Raw genomic sequence first — 8928 nt, forward strand, 5'->3', positions numbered from 1 at the left:
CAGTCTTTACTTACTCTTCGTTATCCTAAATTATTTGAAAAAGAAAACAACCAATAGAATATACCATTACTCAGGAAAATCATGTAGTTAATTATTAAAACTTAAATGAGAATATTTATCTTATCATCATTTTTTATTTTATCATTTTCTTTATTTATCTTATCATTTATTAGTTAGTTATATGAGGGTCGAGTCGCTCCTCATTAAACAGCCCTTTCCATTCAGCCCATTCAGCCTTATACATTTGTTTCCCTTTTAAAAACGCTTCATTAAGAGTTATTGTGCATTTAACTGCTTCATTTAATGGTAATCAAACAAAAGCAATAAGTCACAAAGTAAAAAGCTATTGAACTTAGAAACTATTTATAGTTTGTTTCAACGGACTATTTGGCTAATGCATATATTTTTTTTTCTTTTAAAAACGCTTCATTAAGAGTTATTGTGCATTTAACTGCTTCATTTAGTAATTAAACAAAAGCAATAAGTCACAAAGTAAAAAGCTATTGAACTTAGAAACTATTTATAGTTTGTTTCAACGGACTGTTTGGCTAATGTATACATTTTTTTTTGCTTTTAAAAACGCTTCATTAAGAGTTATTGTGAATTTAACTGCTTTATTTAGTAATTAAACAAAAGCAATAAGTCATCAAGTAAAAAGCTATTGAACTGAGACGTTCCTTATTTATAGTTTGTTTCAACGGACTATTTGACTAATGTAGACGTTTCTGTTTTTTACTTTAAAAACTCTGCAGTAAATGTTGTTATTCACTTAACAGCTTCATTTAGTAATTAAAAAGATACAGTGAGTCATAAAGTAAAATTATTGAATAGTTAATAAAAGTGTCTACCAAAGGAAGTCATGTGTTCTTCTTTTTTTCTAGAGTTTACTGTATCTTCATTTTTATATAGAAGTGTATTATAATATTATTTTCCTTGTTTTTCACGAAAAGCATAAGTGTATTATTAATGCATTCAAATGGTGAATGTAATACTGTACCAGAAATAAATTGAAATAATGTTAAATATTAGATTAATGAAGGGTACACTTTTTAAGTCAAACAGGCCAATTTCTTGGCATAAATCTTTTTTTAAATCAATCAAACACAAAAATGCATAAGGATTAGCCAATGTAAGCTTTTAAATCAGTCTTAAAGAGCATATTAAAGAATTATAAGCAATAACCCATTTTTTAAATTTATTCGTAATATGACGATATAAAATTCCAAACCATACACTGTAATTTATCAAATTTCTAAATGCTAAAGGAGAAATTTTAAAAATAAGTATTTTTTTTTTTTTTTTTTTTTTAATTAAACGTGGTTTTTGCTGTTTTTCTTTTGCTTTTTGCTGCAATTTAAAATCTTAATATTTTTTTTTTTTGGTCCTTTTATTATTATTGTTTTGTTTTTTTTTTGTTTTTTTTTACTTTATTTATAAAATAAAGTTGGACATTTTTCGTCAAGAATTCTAAATTTATTCAGTTATATTTTTTGTACTTTCTTTCATTCATGTTTTCTTATGAGAGAAGAAAACTCAGAGCTCAGTTTCACACATTCTTGAGGAGGATTTGAAAACTGAGGAAATACGATGGGAGTTAAATCTTCCCAAAGAGAAATGTTGCAGAAATTAAATATCCCGCAATTCCTGCTCATTTTGCTCCATATTTAAAGCTTACATTTGGTCAAATGTGTGATCGATATTTGATTAAGCGTGATAGAATGTCCAGCCAAAAAGAAAGCTCATTCTGATGCTTCGAATTTGATATCCCTTAGAGGTTACATCTCTGCTTTCAGTGATTTTAGTTTTTGTTGAATAGCGCTACAAAACTTTACAGTCTGACCTCTATGTTTATTAACGATTGTTTTTTTACGTATATGTTGGGTACTTCTAAAATTAGCGTTTTATTTACAGGACACGAAAGAATTCATTCTGGAGAAAAGCCGTTTAAGTGTCCTACATGTGAGAAACCTTTCTCCAATCCAACTGACTTGAAAAGTGAGCTGTCTAATGATATATCTGCTCACTTGGATCCTTTTTTATATCTAGCTGGTTATATCATACAGAGGGCCTTTTGATGTTGATTTCTCAGGGCACATTTATTTGAATTTCTACCTTCTGTTATGACCAGGAAGTTTCAAGAAAAGTTCTATGTAAATAATGGAAAACTTGCATAATTTACAGCCCTAGCCCCAGGGCCTCTTGGGGGCTATGTAATCTTCTAGGCGTAGCTATTGACCTTTCGACTTGTTTGGAAAAAATGTATATCTTGAAACTTTGATTGCATGTCTTGGAGGACTGAGGGGCAGAAAAAAGAGGGAATGAGAGGGCTGTCAATTGTCACATTTATCTTTAGTCGATTGTTATCTGAATTAGTTATCTGTTATGTGCTTACCCGTGGTAATCTTCTTTTGGGTTTGCAAAATTAAGTTGATATATTCCTCGTGATTCTAGAATTTCATCTATGATATAAGATGAACTGGGTTAACAATTTCTATAGTCTATAGTCTATTACAAGGCAACCAAAAACCAAAATCATAACAAGATGCAACCAAGCTATTTTCGGTGGTTGGATTCTATTTACTGGATCGAGATTTAGCGTTGAGATTTTTGACATCCTGTCAGATACATTAAATTCTTTTTGTGTACAAGCTCCGTTATTTTTTTTAACTTTAAGTATTATGTCTTAAGTCTATACTTTTTTTGTCAATTGTTATCATAATTGTTACTTATCTATCTGTCTAAACATCTTTTCAACCAGTCGTAATGCGCTTCTAGGTCTGCAGGATTAGTTAGTTATATCACTTGTGATATTAGAATTAATTTCATCTTTTCTTAGATATAATATTTACATGCTTGTTTCTTTAGTCCTCGGAAACATATTACTGCTAAAATAATAAATATTGGTCGGTATTGGACTTACCTTGAATGAAGAATTTAATATTAAAATGATTTTTCGCGAAATGAAATTCATTAACAAATTATAAGATCTCTGTAATAGCACATAATGCAAAGCTAAAATAATGATAATAGTAGACCTAACTCAGATTTAAACTGAATTCATTTTAAGGCATTTGACCATGGCAAGAGGAAAGTTATTTTGCTTTCTTTGTATGTAATCAATTTTCTTTCTTCGAATTCCTAAAAAATTTCTAGAAAACTACGAGTGTGAAAAAATGAAAACACAGTTTTATCTAAAAGGTTATTCGTTACACACCGTATAGCTTATAGAAGATTTTGTAAACTTGAATCTTATAGAACAGTCCGCAAAACAAAAAGAATTGTTGAAGAGTAACAGCGCTTGACGCCTGTTGTTTTATTTTTATTTTTTATTTTTTTGTAAGATCCATTTTTAAAATCGATCAAAATGACAAATGCTTTAAATTTTATGCTGAATTTTGATGTTTGATGGTATGTGTGAAGCGATCATTAAGATCAGTTGACTGTTAGGGGGTATTTCCCCCTTTTCTATACATCACGCAGACTTTCTTAGGATTATAGCTTTTGGTGAAGAATAATAAAATTAAGGACTGTTATATATTTAAAACTATTATAAAAAGACAAATCTTTTTGTGTATATTTTATTATCAAAATGCCTTTTTTAAGGTTTTTGTTACTATTGGGCCGAATCCCTGCTCATTAACCAGCCCTTTCCACGGACTGTTTCCACGGGCTAATTTATACATTTGTTTTACTTTTAAAAACGCTTCATTAAGAGTTATTGTGCATTTAACAGCTTCATTTAGTAATTAAACAAAAGCAATAAGTCACCAAGTAAAAAGCTATTGAACTGAGAAACTATTTATAGTTTGTTTCAACAGACTATTTGGCTAATGCATAAATTTTTTTTTCTTTTAAAAACGCTTCATTAAGAGTTATTGTGCATTTAACAGCTTCATTTAGTAATTAAACAAAGAAAATGAGTCATCAAGTAAAATTATTGAATAGTTCATAAGAGTGTCTACCAAAGGAAGTCATGTGTTCTTCTTTTTTTCTAGAGTTTACTGTATCTTCATAATTATATAGAAGTGTATTATAATACTATTTTTCTTGTTCTTCACAAAAATCATAAGTGTATTATTAATGCATTCAAATGGTGAATGTAATACTGTATCAGAAATAAACTAAAAATAATTTAAAAAATTAGATTAATGAAGGGTACATTTTTTAAGTCAAACAGGCCAATTCCTTGGCATAAATCTTTTTTAAAATCAATCAAACACAAAATTGAATAATGATTAGCCATTGTAAGCTTTTAAATCAGTCTAAAAGAGCCTATTAAAGAATTATAAGCAATAACCCATGTTTTAACTTTAGTCGTAATATGACTTGATATAAAAGTCCTAACCAAACACTGTAATTTATCCAATTTCTCAATGCTACAGGATAAATTTGAAAAATCATTTTTTTTTTTTTTAATTAAACGTGGTTTTTGCTGGTTTGATGTTTCTTTAGACTACAATTTAAAATTTTAATATTTTTTTGAATGGTCCTTTTTTTATTATTATTTTTTTTTTTTTTTTTTTTTTTACTTTATATATAAAATAAAGTTGGACATTTTTCGTCAAGAATTCTAAATTTATTCAGTTATATTTTTTGTACTTTCTTTCATTCATGTTTTCTTATGAGAGAAGAAAACTCAGAGCTCAGTTACACACATTCTTGAGGAGGATTTGAAAACTGAGGAAAATACGATTAAAGTTAAATCTAAAGAATTCTATTTTTCTTTATTCAATTGTTATCTGAAGTAGTTATTTGTTATGTGCTTACCCGTGGTAATCTTCTTTTGGGTTTGCAAAATTAAGTCTTTATATTCCTGGTGATTCTAGAATTTCATCTGATATAAGATGAACTGGGTTAACAATTTTTATAGTCTATTACAAGGCAACCAAAAACCAAAATCATAACAAGATGCAACCAAGCTATTTTTGGTGGTTGGATTGTATTTACTGGATCGAGATTTAGCGTTGAGATTTGTGACATCCTGTCATATACATTAAATTCTTTTAGTGTACAAGCTCTGTTATTGTTTTTTACTTTGAGTATTATGACTTCCGTCTATTCTTGTTTTGTTAATTGTTATCGTAATTATTGCTTAGCTATCTATCTAAACAAATTTTCAACCCGTCGTAATCCCCTTCCAAGTCTACAGAATTAATTAGTTACATTAATTATTATATTTTTTTTTTATTGTTTTTTTTTTTTTTTGTATTTATCAAATAAAGTTTTTTAATTTTAGTAAATAAATATAAATTTATTAATTTATATTTTTTTTATTTTCTTTCATTGATGTTTTTTTGTGATAGGGGAAAACTCAGAGCTTGATTTTACACATTTTTACGGAGGAATGGAAAACTGAGGAAAGCACTATTGAAGTTAAATCGTCCCAAAGAGAAATGTTGAAGAAATTAAATATCCAATAAGTCCTGCTTATTTTACTCCATATTTAAAGCTTACATTTGGTCAAATGTGTGATCAATATTTGATTAAGCGTGGCAGAATGTCCAGCCAAAAAGAAAGCTCACTCTGATTACTTCGTATTTGATATCCCTGAGAGGGTACATCTCAGCTTTTAGTGATTTTAGTTTTTTTTGAATAGCGCTACAAAACTTTACCGTCTGACCTCTGTGTTTATTAACGAATGTTTTTTTACGTGTATGTTGTGAACTTCTGAAATTAGCGTTTTATTTACAGGACACGAAAGAAGTCATTCTGGAGAAAAGCCGTTTAAATGTGCTACATGCTAGAAACGTTTCTCCAATCCATATAATTTGAAAAGTGAGTTGTCTAATGATATTTCTGCTCACTTGCATCCTTTTTTATATCTAGCTGGTTATATCATACAGAGGGCCATTTGATGTTGATTTCTCAGGGCACATTTATTTGAATTTCTACCTTCTGTTATGACCAGGAAGTTTTAATTTTATGACCATAGCCTTTTTTGGGATATTGAAAGTTTCAACAAAAGTTCTATGTAAATAATGGGAAAGTTGCATAATTTACAGCCCTAGCCCCTGGGCCTCTTGGGGGCTATGTAATCTTCGAGGCATAGTTATTGACCTTTCGACTAATTTGGAAAAAATTTATATCTTGAAACTTTGATTGCATGTCTTGGAGGGCTGAAGGGCAGAAAAAAGAGGGAATGAGAGGGCTGTCAATTGTCACATTTATCTTTAGTCGATTGTTATCTGAATTAGTTATCTGTTATGTGCTTACGCGTGGTAATCTTCTTTGGGTTTGCAAAATTAAGTTGCTGTAGTCCTCGGGATTCTAGAATTTCATATATGATATAAGATGAACTGTGTTAACAATTTGTATAGTCTATAGTCTATTGCAAGGCAACAAAAAACCAAAATAATAAAAAGATACAACCAAGATATTTTTGGTGGTTGGATTGTATTTACTGGATCGAGATTTAGCGTTGAGATTGTACTTTGAGTATTATGACTTCCGTCTATATTTCTTTAGTCAATTGTTATCACAATTGTTACTTATCTATCTATCTAAACATCTTTTCAACCAGTTGTAATGCGCTTCTAGGTCTGCAAGATTAGTTAGTTATATTACTTATGATGTTAGAATTAATTTCATCTTTTCTTAGATATTATATTTACATGCCTGTTTCTTTATTCCTCCGAAACACATTACAGCTAAAATACGAAATATTGGTCGATATTGAACTTTCCATGAGTGAAGAATTTAACATTAAAACGGTTTCTTCACTAAATGAAATTCATGAACAAATTATAAGATCTCTGTAAAATCACATAATGAAAAGATCAAATGATAAAAATAGCAGACCTAACTCATATTTAAACTGAATTCATTATAATACAATTTTGTTTGACCTAACAAGAGGAAAGTTATTTTGCTTTCGGTGTATGTAATCAATTTTTTTCTTCGAATTCCTGAAAATTTTCTAGAAAACTACAAGTGTAGTATAAAAAGAATTATATCTCGAAACTTCGATTGCATGCCTTGGACGGCTGAGGGGCAGAAAAAAGAGGGGATTAGAGGATTGTCAGTTGTTATATTTGTCTTTAGTCAATTGTTATCTGAATTAGTTATCTGTTATGTGCTTACCCGTGGTAATCTTCTTTTGGGTTTGCAAAATTAACTTCCTATATTCCTCGTGATTCTAGAATTCAATCTAAGATATAAGATGAACTGGGTTAACAATTTTTATAGTCTACAGTCTATCACAAGTCAATCAATAACCAAAATCAAAACAATATGCAACTAAGCTATTTTTGGCGGTTGGATTCTATTATTGGATCAAGGTTTATCGTTGGTTTTTGGCATCCTATAATAAACATTAAATTCTTATAGGCTACAAGCACTGTTGTAGTTTTATTTTTAGTATTATGAGTTACGTTTATTTTTCTTCAGTCTTGTGACTTCAATTGTTTTTTAAGTATGTATCTAAAGATCTTTTCAACACGTGTTTGACTCATATTTTTTCTGAATTAAGCAATTAAATTAGGGTTGATGCTAGAATGTTTTAGCAATCATAATGTCGATACAGATTTCTGTGATGTCATCCAACAGAAAATTGAATATCCTTGAGAATTCCACTAAATTAGAAGAGTTGTTAAAGACTAACAACGTTTCACGCCTTTTATTTATTTTTTTTCAAGTTACAGAACAAAATTCTTAAAAACGATCAAAATGATAAATGTTTTTAAATCTATTTTTAAGTTGCTTTGCGACTAATTCAATCATTTTGAAAATAAAACCGGATAGCAAAACTTTTTTAAAAAATATTAAAAAAAATTATATGTTTAATATAAAAAAAAACGTATATTATACGTTTAATATATTAACAGAGCCTTGCCGTCACTGTTAACCCCTACCTCAAGTCCAGAAAACCAACATAATAAGGCCGAGGTCCTATTCTATCAGTCCATGCTGTAATATTGAGGCGCGATGCACCTGTTTTAAGCACTCTAATTTGTTCAAAGTAAACGTATCGGTCACCCAGGACACTCGGTTAAGAGCACCCCGAACGATCCAATGAATTGTCCGATCGAGGCAGTGACCACCGTGAGGCGGCAACACCCGACCGAGACCCATATCCAACTTCGAGCTTTTTAACCGCAGCAACTTTAATATACGCTATTGGAGCTGGAGTTATCGCGGCTGCTGGCACCAGACTTGCCCTCCAATGGATCCTCGTTAAAGGATTTAAAGTGTACTCATTCCAATCACAGGGCCTCGGATGAGTCCTGCATCGTTACTTTTCGTCACTACCTCCCCGTGCTGGGAGTGGGTAATTTGCGCGCCCGCTGCCTTCCTTGGATGTGGTAGTCGTTTCTCAGGCTCCCTCTCCGGAATCGAACCCCGATTCCCCGTTACCCGTTGCAACCATGGTAGGTACATAGCCTACCATCAAAAGTTGATAAGGCCGACATTTGAAAGACACGTCGCCGGTGCGAGACCGTGCGTTCGGCTATAGTTATTCAGAGTCACCAAGAGACGAGACGAAGCCCGATTTGTCTTTATCTAATAAAAGCATCCCTTCCGTGAAATTGGGGCTTTTGTGCATGTATTAGCTCTAGAATTACCACAGTTATCCAAGTAGGATATGGTACGATCTAAGGAACCATAACTGATTTATTGAGCCATTCGCGGTTTTGCCCACTGGGGGCTTGTACTTAGACATGCATGGCTTAATCTTTGAGACAAGCATATGCTACTGGCAGGATCAACCAGGTAACACATTCACGTTACCATCAGGCACATTAGAAACACAGTGAACCATTGAGATTTCTCTCTAGGAGTACGGCCACCTTGCCATCGTCCTTTCAAGACCCCCTCAATCCCATAGTCAAAGGCTCTAATGGTACCAAAATCATTGCCGAATCAAGGACTCCACAATATCCAAGATTCGTCTAGCTCAACAGATGCTTGGATCCTAGTGATTCACTGTGG

General features: G+C 31.3%; 1 pseudogene; it reads right to left on the reverse strand.

Moving 5' to 3' along the window:
• Positions 1-7733: 7733 nt before the first annotated feature.
• On the reverse strand, positions 7734-8709 carry LOC148944869 (small subunit ribosomal RNA; annotated as a pseudogene; the record flags this gene model as incomplete).
• Between the last annotated feature and the right edge of the window lie 219 nt (positions 8710-8928).

This window comes from Artemia sp. Qi Xiang Cuo, chromosome 13 (genome assembly GCF_049724085.1).
Source record: "Artemia sp. Qi Xiang Cuo chromosome 13, ASM4972408v1, whole genome shotgun sequence".
Lineage (NCBI taxonomy): Eukaryota > Metazoa > Arthropoda > Branchiopoda > Anostraca > Artemiidae > Artemia > Artemia sp. Qi Xiang Cuo.